Source organism: Silurus meridionalis, chromosome 11 (genome assembly GCF_014805685.1).
Source record: "Silurus meridionalis isolate SWU-2019-XX chromosome 11, ASM1480568v1, whole genome shotgun sequence".
In the NCBI taxonomy this organism is placed as follows: domain Eukaryota; kingdom Metazoa; phylum Chordata; class Actinopteri; order Siluriformes; family Siluridae; genus Silurus; species Silurus meridionalis.
Genome location: NC_060894.1, coordinates 20,605,172 through 20,623,725, shown reverse-complemented (window position 1 = coordinate 20,623,725; position 18,554 = coordinate 20,605,172).

The following is an 18,554-nucleotide window of genomic DNA, read 5'->3' as shown; positions in this document are numbered from 1 at the left end:
ATGAGATCAGGGAATTATTTCTGCCTAATGAACAGCAGTGCAGGTAGCATGCAGCTACCTTCATGAACATCAGCTAACCATCAGGGGCAATCAGAAATACTTTGATTCCTCTTTCTGTCTTGAAACAAAGTTATGTACTGATCTATAAACATTGCAGACATGCTGACATCTATCTGTTGACCTTTCTCTTCAGTTCTAAATGACAAATTCACGCATGTTTCTGGCGTTCATTCGTTCTGGCAACAATGTGATGGGGAACAGGAATAAACTAAATGCTCGCCACTCATGAAATCCTGAGCAGGTAAAAGGTAAAGGTATTCAACATTACATAAAATATACAATTACAGTAAGTGATTTTTTAATTACTTACAAATTAAAGTGTCACCAATTTACCTTGTTATGTCAAGAAGTCAAGAAAAGAAGCTTTTGTCATTGTCATTTCAACCATATGTAGCTGAGACAATACACAGTGAAATGAAACAACGTTTCTCCAGGACCCCGCTGCTGCATAAACAACCTAGAGCTATATCACACAATATAGAGCTACATAACACAACATAGAGCTATATAACACTACACAGAGCTACATAACACAACACAGAGCTCCATAACACAACACAGAGCTCCATAACACAACACAGAGCTACATAACACAACACAGAGCTTAGGACTAAAAGTAAGTTGTCCTCACCACATAACATGCATTGTGTACAACCTAGTGCAAAGACACAATACAAAACCAAACTGTACAGGACAGATACACAAAATACAATAGTGCCAACCAGTATATATTCTGTATAATGTTATACAATACAATGTGCAAAAATAGGAGCACTGTGAACAAAAAGAGTTGTATTTGAATTTAATTGAGTATTTAAGTGTGTGTGTGTGTGTGTTTGAGGTTGTATTAGAATGTTGTAGATGTGATTTAGTAGGTCTACCACCTTTCCAATCAAAGGTTTCCTTTACAATGGACAGTACAATTTCTTTCACTTGTAGTATTTCTTTTATTTATATTCGAGTTTTTAAGTATAGGAAAGCCAGATTTTGCAATTATTCAGTTTTCAGAACTGTTCCATACAGAACCTAATGCATGCAATTCTTTATGAACAATGGAACGTAGAATAAAAACTTGCCCTGTGCTACTTGCCTTTTAAACAGGGACTAAAAATGTGGACATTTTTTTTTCTCTTTTTGACTGTCTGGGTTGGTTTGTCGTAGGGGAAAAAAAAAAGCTTGTAGGAGAAAGAATAAAAATAAGGAGGTACAATGACGTGCAATTCCTTTCATCAAGTGGTAATTTTTTAAAATAATAGTTACAATTATAATAATTGCATGTATTAATAAGCATCCCACTCTGTTTCCAAAATATATATTTCTTTCATATTTTGAAACTTTCCATGAAAATTGGTGACAATCATCATTTCCTCTCCGCTGGATACGATACGACCTGCCGCCGCTGCCTCTCCGGGTTAATGTCCGCCTTTGTCTTTCTTTTTCACTCTCTATCCCGAGTACATGCATCGGCGATGATGATGATGCATCCCAGAGCTGCCAGGGGAGAGGGCCGGTTGCCATGGAGACGTGGGTGGTGGAGCTGGGCGGCACGCTGCAGTGTGTTGGAGACACGACCGTGACTCATTATGTTTGCTTGCCTTGCCTTCCAGTGACGAAAGAGGGGAAGTGGTACACATCTGCTGCTGGATTATCTTTCATTACAGGTTCTCTCTCTCTCTCTCTCTCTCTCTCTCTCTCTCTCTCTCTCTATCTCTATCTATCAATCTTTCTCTCTCTCTCTGTATATCCACACTCTTTTATCTCTAACCCTGTGCATTACACTGCCATTATCTAATGGAAAGGCTGTTCATGTATGCAGCACAGCAACAAGCCGCGAATCTGAACTTCCACACTGTGTTGCTTTTCCATGGAATCCTAAATGATTAGGTGTTCACACAGATTCTTCAATTTAAATGCCAGATGTCATAATGTTTAGAACGCAAGGTTTAGAGGGTCTATTCGTATATAGTATGTAGTATGCAGACCACGAGTATTAGAACAATTGATAGATAAGATCCACGGATATCCACGGAGAGCAAAATGTTTTCTAAAGCGCAGACAAAAGCAGGCATTATTTGGTTACGCATGTACACTGTAATTCAGGGTGACTGATGCTTGGCAGCACCCGGATACTCCCTAGGAATCTTAGTAATTCATTGTAATAGGCTCTTTTCAACCCATTACACCAGAAGTAGCATTTAAAGATCTAAAGATAAATATAGTTTCTCAATAACTGCTATGACTGTGATCTTTCCAATCACCATTAATGTACTTGACACAGATGAAGACCTTTTAACGAATCTTAATCTCTGCCTTCAGCTGGATTAATTGAATATCCTCCTGTGGCTTTTAAGCAAATCGGAAAACCCGTCATGTGACACATGGAGCAAAGGACGGAAAGCTTTCTGATTACGTAATGTGCAGGCCAATCATGAAACATGATTCTTATCAGGAAATGCAAACGCAAAGGATTTAAGGCAGTAACTCTTACTGTGCCTGTTTGCTTCCACGTGTGTGTGTGTGTGTGTGTGTGTGTGTGTGTGTGTGTGTGTGTGCTCTAGCTATATCTCGTCATCACTATACACTGTTAGATGTGAGTTCATCCCTTGAGATTTGTCTCTTCAGAGGAGTGCAGTTCCCTGTGGCAGGGAGTTTTCTCATACAAGTGATTGCTTTCTTCACAACATTACAAAACTGTATGTTTGCCCCTTAGGCACACACACACTCACACACACACACTCACACACACACACACACACACACACAAACAAACAAACCTCTCTCTCTCTGGGAGGCTTTTATCTTTTGGCTAATCCTGTCCATATTTCAATTAGTTTCAATGAATGATAAATTTAACTATCAAAACTGCCGTTAACATATTTAATCTGGCATTAAATGTGCCACCACACAATACAGTGTAATATCACATTCATGATAAAAAGCTTTAAAATATTTCTGCCACTGTCAGTAATTTCAATCTGACCCCAATATTTTGCACTAGCTGAGGAAAAATTCCAGGGTTGCACAGAGAATCAGGAAATTTTGGAACTAGGAGTTGGCAACCCTGTTTGTATTTTTTTATGTCGTCATTACCAGTTAGGACGTTGCAATTTTGTCCTGTCCGCTCATGTGATTACAATATGGGTGCGTAATTTTAAAGAAACAGAACAAGGCGTGTTGTGGAACGGAGCGGTATAGGGCTCCTCACGATAGCACCTCGAACAGCCTCGATATTCTCTGGTGTGCAAGAGGTTTAACACCACCTGAGGATTCATTTTTAAAGCTGAACCCGTTTCTTTAAAGTGAGCATACGGGACACGATCATGATGTCCTAACTGGTAATGACTATCTGTGTGAAGCTGCTTTGTGATAATGTCCGTTGTTAAATTGTACAATTGCACATTGACAGTGTACGAATTCCACACTGTAATGTACATTGTCAAATAAAAATGAATTGAACTGAAGTGAATTAATGATGCAGAAATTCCCTTTGCGCAGCAACTCACACTATCACCATTCTTATAAAAGGTTTTTACAAGGAACGCTTGTTGCGCACGACTCCACTCTCCATTATGACTAAAGGCAAGGCGTTCTAAAAAAGTTAGCATTGGTTCCAAACAATTGCTGATGCACCAGGTTCAGCAAATTCTAGTTCCTAGTTTCCTTGCACCACCCTGTATTTTCTAAAAACAATCTATCTGTATTTCAACAGGACAAACCACAGTTTACTTCCCAGATAAACAACTCAAATAAAAGCACAGTGAACAGCTATTTCTGAGTAGTTTTGCTTATTGCAGAGACAAACTAGGCAGCGATAAAACTTTCGTTTGTTGGTGCATTTGTCTACTGGCGAGCCTCATTAATAATATCCCTTTCTGTCACTTTCTTCTATTCGCATCTCCCTGATTCATCCCAACACCTTTCCTTTGGATGGAGTGCCCTTCGATCGGACATTTAGATTTATAGCATTTGGCAGACGCCATTATCCATAGCTACTTATAATTATCTTCTCATCCAAACAACTGAGCAGTTACAGGTTGAAAGCCTTCCTCTAGAGATCAGCTATGGAGGCATTTTGGGGGGAGGGGGATTTTAACTTACGACCTTTCCGTTCAGAAGTCTAACATCTTAACTAATGAGCTATCACCTCTTATTGAAGACCACTCTGTGCAGCTAAGGATCGTTCCACATGGACAGTCTAAATATCCATGAAGTTACTTAGCAACAATCCTTTGAGGATGGATTTGGACTGTAATTAATGTCAACAATTTAATTGGACATTCGGTGCAACCCAGATGGGGATGGGTTTTTCCCTTTCATCTGGTTCCTCTTAAGGTTTCTTCCTCATGCCATCTCAGGGAGTTTTTCCTCCCCACTGTTGCCACTGGCTCGCTCATTAGGGTTAAAATTATAGGCATTAACATTTTATAAACTCTTTATCTCTGTAAAGCTGCTTTGGAACAATGACCATTGTTAAAAGCAATACACAAAAAAACCCTGAACAATTAAATAATATTTTAGTATAATCCATTTAATCAACCTATTCTATTGCATAATATATAAAAGTGCATTCCTATCCATATATCTATCTAATCTTCAGCACAATCCCTTAATTAACCCACTAAAACTAATCATATTTTGTATTTCTGCATAGCTACAGTACATTTGGTTCAGAAGTTCAGCTTTATGACAAATGAACATGGCTGGAGGCTTTGAAACGTTCATGTTTGCCATATTAGGCTTATGAGAAGCCCTCGTGCTGATTTCTTAAATAAAAATCCCATTAGCTCTACTTTATTATCTTATTAAAGTCAAAGTCTTTTTGAACATGAAAGTAATTACACCTTTTTAACCCAGGAACAATAAGACTCAACACTCACAGAGGCGTTTTTTCCAGCAGCAGCCACTTTCCATATTCACCTCCTTGCTTTCTTTTTGCTAAACAAAGCCAATAACTGGGGGATGTGACAAAATGTTGTGAATCTGTCTGAATAGAAGTGAGATGCTATTCTTGTCCCAGCACACAGCGAGATCTGCTTGTAGTTGTGAAAGTGGAAGTTCACAGTTCTGCTAGAAATCTGCAATAGAAGAATTCATCTGATTGACTGCTGCACCTTGGAAACTAATTCTCGTTTTCTCTTTGTGCTTTCTCTTGCTTTCTTCGAGGTCGTGCTCAAACTCAACACTCCTTTATAATTTTAAACCCTCACCTTCAAATCACAAGAAAAGGTTTAATAAACCCCTGTTACTATTAGGCTTGTATTCTTAAATGTTATATTTTGTATTTATTATTTATTATTATTGAAAAAAAAGACAGAAGGCGGAGCTGGAGGTGGAAAATTAGTTAAAATTTTCATTGTAATTGACGAGGATGGACGGCATTAAAAATCGGATATGAGGTATATTAAAGAATGCTGAGGATTGAGCCGCCAAGCAGGAGGAAACGAGGAAGGCCAAGAAGGAGGTTTATGGATGTTTGAAAGAGGCAGATGCTGTTAACTTTGCATCAAATTTTTTTTCAGAAAATATTAAGAAGTCCACAGTGGTACCATTTTAAATGCCATGATTATTATACGACAAGTTCAGGCAAGTTTATTACATCTTGTACACGATGAAAATGTCCTCTGACAGCCTGAACGAGTGTATGGTCCAGATTGAGCTATCAGTGTCCAAGAGCCCTTTAATGGCTGGTTCAGGAACATTCAGACCTGATGCAGAACAAAATGTTAACAGACAGGGGGTTTCCTTAATGAGACTGAAAACCTGTTAAATATTGGTCTAAGCATCGAAAACACATCGCAGGAGATGGTGGCAGTAAACAGACACTGTGCAGGTCAGCCAAACAATTCAGTGAACTTACTTATATCCTGTTTGGATAAAAATAAGTTACTCATACCAAAGTAGCTGCTACACTAGATGTCAAATGTATGTGGACACTCTTGACTATAACAACCATATCGCTTGTTTATCATCCCATTCCAAAGATGAAAGATGGCAGGAATCAATTAAGCAATGAGAAAGAAGATTTCTAATTGAGCTTGGGAAGGGATGGCTCAGTGGTTAAGATTCTGATCAGAAGGTCATAAGTTCAAATCCCACCACCACCACCAAGCTGCCACTGCTGGACCCTTGAGCAGGGTGCTTAACCCTCAACTGCTTAGTTGTTTGAATAAGATAATTGCTCTGGATAAGGGCATCTGTCAAATTCTGTAAATAATAATGCAATTGGTAAAGGCTTCCTTTTTTGTTACAGTCTTTCACAAACTTTCTGTCTGGACGTTGTGGGAAATGAAAGTCTGTTATTGAAGAACGTCTTGTATTACTCCTGTCTTGCTGGAATAATTGCCTTACTGAGACATCACCAGATACATAACATTCGGTGGCATGATGACAAGCATTTGTGCCTTAATAAACAGGCTATAACACTTGAGGTTCATAGATTGTACATGTACAGTGCTTACTGTATGGCAGATTAGTGGTGAATAATTATAATAACTGATATAATTTATTTAAAGTGTGCATTATAGTGTTAATAATAGAGAGATACAGTATAATAATTGACAAGCAGATGGTGTGAATTTCCCACTTGCAGTCCTCTAAAGGCAGTGTTAGCCAACTGAAATTTGTTTTTCAGACACACAGGACAGGAAGTGAATAACAGCATGATAATAATCCAATCTGCTCTCATGCCACCAGAAAAAAAAACCCAATAAAACCTGAAGTATTGCTAAAAAACTAGGACAATATGGAGGATTTGCATAGGTGAAAAAAAAAAAAAAACAGCAGACTTAACATCTTAAGTCTCAGTGGAAGTCATTACTTTTCACTCTAATGCACCTGCTCATTTGTGCTTTGTTAATGTGAATCTCATGCAGAGCCATGCGCCTGTAAATTACATCTGTGTCCACCGACAATCCTCCATTTATTTCTCATGTTATTCCTTTTCTTGATATTATCTGCATTAATTATAGAAGCAAACGGTTAGCTGTCAGCGCTTGCATTAGCAAGAGTCTCTCTACCGCGTGTTCTTACACACCATATGGAAGTGCATACTGCTTCCATCTGCACTGACTGTTTATCTAAAACGTCCTGGCTCGCTCGCTAGCTCACGCTTACATGCCCTTAAAATGTGCTAGAAGTTCCCAGTCAGGTATAAAGGGTTGTTTGTGCGTAGTTAGCATCGGATTGCTATGCATTAGACACTACAGTCTTGAGTAAGAGCTCTGGTGTTCAATTAGAAAGCATCTTCAGCTCTTTATAATATGTCAAGTGGCAGTGCATTTTACTAATAAACACACTCAGGGGAGTGGAGCACTTGGTGGCATGCATTCCATTACCATTTTGCCTCACCGGGGGGACGCCAGTAGAGGCGGGGGTTGATCTTGTTCATGAACATAAATATATACACACTTATTCACTGAATCATTAATATTAATAAGCATCATGATTTTTTTTTTTTTTAGAATAAAATGTTATATATAAATATAAAATATATAAAAACAATTCATGTCAAATATTATTTGGAATAGAAAATGTCAAATTTCATGAAAATAGATCAGATAGTGACTAAGGTCTCTGAATAGATAAAACAATTTAGTGCAACATTGGTTCTTGGGGGTGGAATTGATTTTGGAATAAGGTGAAGATTTCCACAGCAGGGTCATCAAACCGCTGCCTTCAAATGTAATTAGCCTCAGAGCTGCCAACATAATTTTTCTCCTCAGCAGGTCACCTGAACATGCTGCGATCTGGAATATTACCAGACTCGTAGTGCTAGTAAACAGGAGAAATATCTCAGGGGAAAAAATGCGCTTGCATTGCGTTGATTTTAGATGGTCTACAGTACCGAACTGTGGCAGTCAGCCTTTTTGTTCTAGCAGCTATTCAGTGAAGTATGTGCCTAAGCTTTTCGAGTGACAAGCTGAGATAATTAGGCAATTATTTTCATCATGAAAAAAAAACCAGCCATCAAATTTTAACCGTGCCAATATTTGCACAAAGCATGCGGCAGTAATTGTGGTTTTATGTACAGTATGTTGTCTGTAGCATAGAGTGTATATGGTCAGCTTAATGGTTCTGTCCTTTATTTGATAAGGATTGACCTCTCGTTATCTGAGACGCATAAACATACAGCTGAGAGTAAATGCACGTCATGGTTCCATTTTTACAGATTATGTTCAAAACACAGTGCTTTTCAGTGCTTATTTGGGGTTTGTCGGCATGGAAATGACATTATTACGTAATTACGGTTGTGTGGTTTGAGCAAACAAAACGGTTTACATCCATATTCACATGCTCGGGTGTACAACAAAACAAATTTATTTCATTGTCGGGTCTGCATGTTCTATCCCTGATATATTTTTAGGCTTAAATGCAAGTGCTTGTGTTTAAACACAGTAGTATAGATGTCTGTCCACATGCTTGTCTTTGCATGCAGGTGATTTGTAAAATCTCATTGGACCCAAGAGAAAAAGTAAATAAATAATAAGTAGCAGCTTTACAAATATGCAGAACTTTCCCATATGATGCTTATTGTGAATACATTCTATGATAGCTAATTAATAAGCATAATAATCATGATACTAGATAATAGATGTTTTTGTTTACTAACACTGGCATTAAAAGAGTAATATACTCCAGAACATCCTGGTGTACATCCTTAGTGTATATCACTGACCTCTGGTTCCTGAGTATATAAGAGGTAATGCACTTAACTTACATTTACATTATCTATCAGACATCTTTATCCAGAGCAACTTACAATTAGTTGAATGTTAAGGGCTTTGCCCAGGGGCTCATCAGGGGTTTGGTGGTGGTGGGATTTGAACTATTGACCTTCTGTCTAGAATTCCAAAAGCTGAGCTATTACTTCCCTGATTAATGCACTAACTTTACCCATTCTCATTAATTTTCAACTGCACTGGTTTACTTTCAATACACCAAACATACAGTAACAAAGGACTAATCGGTTTGTTTAAAAGCCTCTGATTTGTGAGTTGGTCTTCTCACTTTCTATGTACATTTCTGTCAACCTAAATATGTTTTTAAAAGATGCATCAAAAGGAAGTTGGAACCCTGTTTGAGATTTTCATCAAGACAAAAATGTACTCGGGTTTTATCAGATCAGACGACATGCTGCTTGGCACGGGTGTGAAAAAATTATAATGATCATCTGTAGTCAGGCTGCAAGGTGTTTAAACAGGTGCAAACATGGTTTTTAGATATATAATTTTGTATAAACCAGCAGTGCTTTATTCTGGGTGTAATGAAGTAAAGCACCAAATCAAACACATTTTCAATGCAAAAATATGTGTCCATGTGAAGTCAAATCTGCCTTGACGAACGCACTCACACACCATGTGTGTATTACTGTATTTTGTTTAGTCATTTCCTGGTAGTCATTAAATGCCTTTTAAATGAATAAATAGAAGGCATTTTAGTTAAAATGGCTGTAACCTTCTGTGTGAGCGTGTATTGAGAAAGCAAAGCTATTAAAACAGTCGAAAGCTCAAGGCTGTTTATTGTAGGTGTGAATAAAATGACCATCACTGAGACACTGGAAAAAACGTGACTCATTCGAATGAAAGCCTTTACTCGGCCGCTTGAGAAGCTCCAAAGCTTTATTCTGTGACCTCGATTCACTGCAACGTACCTACAAAGTTGTTGAGCGCAATTACTGAAGGCCTTCTGATTCCAAATGCGTCACTCAAAGCCAGGAAAACGAGTGCTGCTTTTTTTATTATCCTGACTTGACCATACATGAAGAAGCGCATTCCCCGCTAGGACCTTGTGGAAAAAATGAGAAGTGAATAGGAACAAAGCGATGGTTGATGAAGCGCTCCCTGACATCACAGCACCGCTCGAACGCTTTATGTAACATGATACCACAACGCAATTACCGCCACTCATGGGCTCTTGTGTTTGCCCATCCATTTACACAGGAAATGGCTGATAAATGTTTGCTCTCTCAACATCAGGTTAGACACAAGTGAAAAAGTGCTTACGACTTTGAGTTTATTTTATTTTTTTATAGTGACGTTCTTCAGGAGGCAGTAGTGTACTATGAGTAAATACATAAAGGAAGTCAAAGAATCATTAGACAGGTGCCCAAATACGTACTCTTTTGTTTGTGCGTAACGGTACTCATGCTTCAGACCAGGACTCTACACAAGACATAAATCACACGACCACAGACTATTTCATGGGGCTCGAAAGATGATAAAGATGTGACACGAATAGAGAGAACTTCTCAAATCCACAAATTCTGACCGAAATATAGCAGAGGACTTTTGTGACCAAAGAGGGGAGCAAAATAGTGGAGCCCAAGATACTGTGAATAATAGTTTCTTGTCAATAACTCCATACTCAACAATTTCATTTGCGAAAATATTGACTTTTTGTAGCCTCAAAGTAATCTATTGAAGACCATACAGGTCTTTTATCGAACACTGCAAAATGAGCGATTATAAGGTTACAGTGCAATTGATACTTCAGTACACTTAATTCCACTTTTTTCCAAGATTGAAGAAAACATGCATATAACCATTAAAAAAAACTGACAATGAATGTTTTTTGCTTCAATTTCATTCACTTAATTTATGTCCAATCTATAATCCATACAACCAAAGTGACCTCATTAGTTACATCAAGTCAAATTGGCTTTTGTTGTCATTCCAACCATATTCCAGTACACATTACACAACATTCTCCCAAGGACATTAACAAAAAGTAACAAAAAACACAATATTACACGAAACGAACTTACGTAAATTGTGACATTTAAAGGCAAAAAACATGACATCACATTTTTTTTATAATAAGGTCAGAATCACATAGTCCATTAGACTATTTAATTTATATTGGCACGTAAAAGTGGGTGCAGTCCCAGGTGATCGCTTAAAGAGTACTCTGTGTATTTCATTGTTGATTAGATGACTTTTTTTAAGTCAAATTTTAAGATTAGCCAAAACATTTACTGCTAACTAATTATAATTATATAAAATCACAGGTATCTGCACACATTTCATGTGAAATCATGCTTCAGGACTCCTCTCTGTTCTGGCAGGTTGTAAAGACCCAGATCTTTCATCAGTATTAAATAAGTGCCTGTCAAAAGTTTGAAAACACCTAGTTTTATATTGCCTTTGAGAGATACATGCAAGTTCCTTGTGCTTCTATGCAACAATCTAACTGTTTTTTTCATTGCATTTAGATAAATACAACATTTACAGTATGTAATGTTATAAATATTTACTTTGACCAAACAAATCTATAAATGTACAGATGTTCCACTTTATTTTTAATTACAAATATTCCCTCAGCATGAAGAGCTGCTTTACATGGCATCCAGAAACATTCAGCTTACGTACTTTACCATGCCTCTTGTAAAACCTGCCAAAGTTGTTCTTCACTAGGTCATCTAGATTCATTCTAGATTTCTAGATTTAGGTGCAGTGAAAAATGATTACAGAGCTTGTTGTATGGTGAAGTCGGTTCCACTGAGCTGCAGTCCAGATGGCATTACATGATGTTAAAGTATAGAATGGTCTTCATTTTAGTTCAGGATTATTGGTATTTCCAAACCATTATGCTTTCAACTTGTTTGACTGTGGGGGTGAGGGTGTCTGCCAACATCTTTCCTGTTTTTTGTCTTAAATAGGTTTTTATTTTTAGAGACTAGATCTTCTATTAGACTCATTTGTCTACGGATCTTCTAGTCATTCACTGTCTAATTATTGTGTTTTTTTGGCTTTTAACTAGTTTGTTGCATAGTTTGTGTCTAAAAACCATAAAGACTATGCGATTCCAATCTTTTGTCATTCTAACCTTTTCCTTCCAACTGAGTTTTAGGCTGATGGTATTTTTAGTTTGTATCTTAATGATCCAGTATCAAAATGTAGTTACTAATTATGGTTTTAAAGCACTTTTGTAATTCACTATGTAAGGACATCTGCCAGATGGAATACATTTAAATGTAGAAAGCTTCAACTCTAGCCCTGCAGAAAATACAACTGTTTTACAAGTCCTTGTGCAAAAATAATAATAATGCACTCCTGCATTCTTTTTCGCTTTATAACATAGAAATCTAAATATAACTACTGCTCCTTTACATTTCTAAATCCGTTTTTTATTACATATTTCAGGTTGTTTTTTACTGAGGATAATCTGCATTACTGTGCAGCTTTTACTGAGCCGCTTCAGTGGTTTTAAGATGAAAGACTAATTGCCTCACCTTGTTTGTGTCCGGTAGGAGGGATTCTGCATTCTGTAAGCCAGATGGTGGAGTGTTGGCACTCATCTCTTCCTCTGCAGGCAGCTTTTACAACTGGCCACATACATGCTGACTGATCTTTACAGCTTTTACCCGAGCTAAAGATAGCTCAAAGATGCATAGTGTGTGCAACATGAATTTTAAATGAGCTGCAACTATTCAGTTCATCCTAAGCTGACATACTGTAATGCACAAAAGTGCACACCCTAAGGACCAATAGAAGAAGGTATTTTGTGCCAATACGCTTTGTTAAATAATAATCATATTAATATTGTAATCGTTTTGTCCCTTTTAGTTTACAGATAATAAACAGGGGTAAGCCTAGTAACTTGTTGCATTACATGGACAGATCCTGATCAGGGTCACAGTGGATCAAGAACCTCTCTTAGGAAAACTGAGCGTAAGGCACACAGAAGAATATTTTGGAGTTACCAGTCAACCAAATGGTGGGCAATGGAATAAAAGAAGAAGATCCTGAGGAAACCCACGCAGGCATGAGATCAATGTTCATTTCTTCACCCAATCACAGAATCAAACAACTGCAATACAACCACCACCATGCTGTCCACTGTGTCCTCTGTACTCTGTAATTAAGAGGTTCTTTTTAAGTTAACAAAGTACACCATGAGCGATCACAGTATTGTGTACAACTATAGCAGTATATTGAGGGTGAACTGTGAGGTCACAACCCTGAATAATGTATCATTACGTAAAGTATTGTCCGACTTTAGAAGCATATTCATATAATGCATGCATTCAAAATAAGGCAGTCATAGGAAATGCATCTTTTTTTCCCCCTTACAAAATATGTAGCATGTTTAAGGCATAATCATGAACAGGAGCATGATAAAAAACATGCTCTTGTCTACAAAAATCTTCATTACACTATAGTTTTCCGATTATCCCATCGTAATTTTAAAAAAATCATAATTTTAAAAAGTCGAGACACGGTCTAGTTTACTCAGGAGTCTTTAAGTAGGGTGATCACTATGGGGTAGTATACTAGTATATTAATAATGTCACAAACTACAATACATAATTTAGCACAACAGAGCAATTTACAGTGCCATAATTAATAAAGTTTACAGAATATATGTTTGTTGCAGCGGGTGCGTGGACGAGTGCCAGTTCGCGGTGGAGGCAAATATAAAGGAGAGAGACAGGAGCTAAAATTGGCCTTTGAAACACCAAAAACACAGAAAAAATTTGCTCTAGCATGAGACAACTGAAATCTGTCAACCACTAGCGAGAGTAAGGAATCTCACAAGGTGGGAGATGCAAACATCCTGGCAGCGTCCCAACGTATCGTATTGTAAATAAGCTGCTACGTTTGTCTGCTGCACAAAATGTAAAAATTTTTACAATTTTGTCGTATCGTTATTAGCATCGTATGATTGCAATATTTAACCCATATGTAATATGGGGACTATCTGTAATTTCTTCTTTCCAACATGAAGCCCTAGTGTCCGTTTATCAAAACCCTATTATCTGTATATAAAAATAATCATGTCTGTCTAAGATCTCTATCAGCTCTAATTATAAACAGTTTTCTTGCTGTAGTGTTTGCCTGGTTAAAACTAAGCCACGCTTTAAAAGCAGAAGCGTCGTGTTAAATTTATTGCACGGCTATTCAAGTCTGTAACGAGTGAGACGGAAAGCACAAGCTCCATAGACAGGATAAACAGGCCCTCTGCGCCCACCCCTGTCATAGCCTGGAGTCTATTCCTCGCTCTGGTGTGTCAATCAATCTGACGATTTCTACATACAGAGAAAGACAGAGGCAGACAGCGAGACATGCATGCACTAGGATGTCCCAGGAGACTGAGCTCCCTCTTTAGGCCTGGAGTGTGACAATATTAACATTAGCACACACAGCGGCATTTCGCTACAGGGTGGCGCCTGCACCTACAGCAACCCAGCTTGATACACGTTGTTCCTCAGATTGCAAATACAACCCCCTACACACACACACACACACACACACACACACACGACATCTGTATTCTGAGCATAGCATCTCAGATTTAAAAAAGTCCAGTCTTTCTCAGCATTTCTGATTTAGGCCCAAAGCACTGTGGTCTTACCTCTGTGATACTGGCGCGGTTTAACACGTCTGCGTTCCACAAGCCTACATCTTTACACAGTGCAGCCTCAATAGTGTGAATATCACTAGCTCTTCTACACACACTGTGTGTGGCTTTGCTTGCTTCACACACTCTCTGGGGTCCTGCCTGGCTATAATTGGATCATGGATCGTTCGAGGAGAAAATGCTTTTTTTGGTTTTTTTTTAATACTTAAAACACAATAGAAATTTGGAGTTCATTTTAAACACACTTTTAATTCTGCCTTTGTATTTTCCTATACAACACTGTTTTTTTGCGGGGGAACCTTAGAAGGCTGTTGGGGATGTAAAAGTGCTGACATATACAGATATGCAGAGCAGCATGAAGCAGGGATGCCAAGTGCAGACATATTGCCTATGGTGTGTGAGGAATAGGAAATAGTTTAATGCAGTCTTTGACTGTACACTTAAATAATGGCCTTGCGAATCGACATCCTCTGCATTTTCAGTGATGTGCACTCTTCAATCAAACAGGGTCAAAGTCACTGAGTTTAAAGTGAATGCGAATTTGATTAGCGCCGAATCGTTCAGATATATTGCTGATTTGAAATTGCCCTGAAATTGTTTTTTTCAAGCTGCGCCTTTTGTTATTCAGAATGCACTCCGGATTACAGGTTTTTGGTCAAATCTCATTTCTTTTTCTTTCCTTTTCTCCATCTATCAACTAAAAGACTGAAACCTGTAATTTTGCAGAATATAAAGCAATCAAGTATAAAGAAACCTCTTAAGACTCTTGAAAATTGTAAATCAGAGTCTTGCTGTGTACTGATTTCAGCCTTCATGTGCTCTGGTGTGACGTCTGTTTTCAAATGATTAATAAATGACTTCCCCGCCACAAAAAGCAACTCAAAGACAGAAAATATTAACTCTTATTCATTGTCCTGCTTTTGTGCCTTGATTTTGCTCTCTTTGATCCAAAAAGGGAAACAAAACTAAAAATAAATTACCTTGACTATATGACTAAAAGTTTGTGGACACCTGACCATCATTCCCATATATATATATATATATATATATATATATATATATATATATATATATATATATATATATATATATATATATATATATGCAATATTTAAATCTTCTGTTAGATCACCATTCAATCAAGAGCAAATCTTTCATGCTTTCAATAAGGTTATAATACTGTATAACAGTATAGAAAGCAACCATACATCGTGTTGCTCTGCAGCAAAGTGAATTATCCAGTGCACAGAGCGAAGCAGTAATGGGTGTGGATTATACTGTAGGCTGGACAGGTCTCATGTGGCCTTGCAGTCTGTGAATCAACAGTAATCATACAGGTATGGAGTCTAGATAATAGCATGTTATATTAGATATAGACTAGACTTGATATAAAATGTTATAGCAACAACAGACAGAAGGGGAAATAGGACAAAAAACACTCTCTCTCTCTCTCTCTCTCTCTCTCTCTCTCTCTCTCTCTCTATATATATATATATATATATATATATATATATATATATATATATATATATATATGCAGAAGATAACTGGCTTGAAGAGCACACACACACACACACACACACACACACACACACACACACATATATATATAGGAGTAGGAGGCACTTGAGTATATTGATGATATAATACTGTCTGAACCAAAGAAATAAAAGTGAACTATCTGTACCATATTGAATTACATACCATTTAATTTTTTCTATTGCATCGTACTGCATTGAATCGCATTGTGTTGAATCCAATTTAAATCTTATCACACTGCATCGTAATAGAGATGAATCGTATCGCATCAGTAGCTGCTTCATATATATCTGTAATGTATCGTATCATTGGCTATGCCTCAGTTATGGAGTTGCACATCCATATTGTGTGTCAATGATTTATAAGGACAGTTGTAAGTGTGTGTGTGTGTGTGTGTGTGTGTGTGTGTGTGTGTGTGTTTTACCAGATTCCATTTTGTTTTTTTCCTCATGAGAAAGCATAAGATGCTTGAAATGTCAAAAATGATGGCCACACGGTGCTAACAGCTTTTTGCATAACAGCAAGAAATCCATTCCTTTCAAAATGGTCCTCAGCTCATAATCAGTATAATCCACAGTATGAACCACGGGCTGAAATAATGTTGTCTCACCTGTAATCCATCACTTCATGTCATATTTCTTTATATGTGTAATGAATGTCTTTACTTTGCTCTGTATGTTTGCTGAGAGAGAGAAAGAGAGAGAGTTTGAGGTAGAAGAGGAGAAGGCTTTATTAATGAATTGGTAGTCATAAGCCATAGCACTCACTCAGGAAGCCGTACATTCTATAATAAGCGACAGTGAGATGGGAAGAAGATGTCCAAATGGTTTTAAATGCTAATGAGCTAATTATACATCCCTTCCTTCAGCCTGCTGCTTTGCATAATGTAAGAACAAAATGCTCAGACAAGGTCCTGCGTGCAAGGTCACTAATTAGTGCATCAAGTCACTAAAAGATCATTTTATTCCTTCCTTTTGATTGCTTTGCACATTCAGTATTAACATAAATCTATTGGTTATGACTTCAAAAATATTACAAGCGTCTACTACGAGAAGCACAGTATAAATCTTATAGTGTGCACGAAAGATTTTCGATAAACCCCACTAGAGGCAATGATAGAAAAGCAAGGATTTATACAGTGACTAAGAGTGAATATATATATATATATATATATATATATATATATATATATATATATATATATATATATATATATATATATATATATATTTCCTTTGGCACTTTCAGTTTTACATGAACGCAATTCCTTCAAATCCTCATCTCAAGTAATTTCTAAAGCAATGTCAATTAATGTTTACATGTCACATGCACATTATTTCTTTGCATATCCCAGAAGCTGGGGTCAGAGCTGCAGTGCTTTTTAGCACAGAGCATTAGGGCCTTGCTCAAGGGCCCAGGAGTGGCAGCTTGGCGATACTGGGGCTTGAACTCCTGACCTTCTAAAATAACCCAGAGCCTTAACCTCTGAGCTTCCACCTTTGTTATATTAGGTGGTAGGTAGGTCCTATAATTCTTTAGATTCGATTCGATTCGATTCAATTTGATTTGATTCAATTTGATTCAGTTCAATTTGATTCGATTCAATGTCATTGTCATTGTGAGGAGTACAAATACAGGGCCAATGAAATGCAGTTAGCAACTAACCAGAAGTGAAAAGGTTTTGCACTATAAACATTTATGCTAAAAATATATATGCTATAAATATCCAATAAATGGACATTATATGCTCACACACAGTACTCACACACAGTACTCGCACACAGTACTCACACACAGTACTCACACACAGTACTCACACAGTACTTACACACAGTACTCGCACACAGTACTCGCACACAGTACTTACACACAGTACTCTTTAAGTTTATGTTGTACAGTTGTACAAGTGAAGCAGAATTTGCTGAAGGTTTACAGCCCTGCTATAACATCTTATCATGGCACTCTGTCTGTCCTGGGATTTGAACTCCACAATCCCTGGATTAAGAGGCTTGTATTTTATTCCTGACCATTACAGGAACTATACTGCTGACTGCACTTTTTTTTTTTCTTAATCGAAATTATCTAAGATGAGCACTAATGTTTTATAATAAATAAATAAATAAATCAGAACCAGTAGCTACTGCCAAACACACCAGTATATGTCCTCATGTCCTCGTATTGTATCAACAGTGTCTTGTGCCTGCCATATGGAGCAGGTCTGAGATCTTCACTGATCCTCGGCTCACCTGCTTATTCCGGGCACGAGTTTGCAGTTCACAATGTAGGTCACGTCCATGTAGCCACAACAAGGATGAGCGTTTTGTGGAAAAGTCTCGCTAAAGCAAAAGCTGCCAAGCTAATAAATTTACACATCTATTTATACAAACAGAGACATGAGTCTAATGCAGAACAGATATTATCTGTCACATGAAGGATGAAGTGTCCTCCATCTGTTTGTTTCTTTCTCTCTCTCTCTCTCTCTCTCTCTCTCTCTCTCTCTCAACACATTGCCTAGTATGGATCAGAGTATTAAAAAGACTTTTTTTGTGTCCTTGTGTAATTTGTTGGATAACATCAGGTCTGGCTGAAAGGTGGGC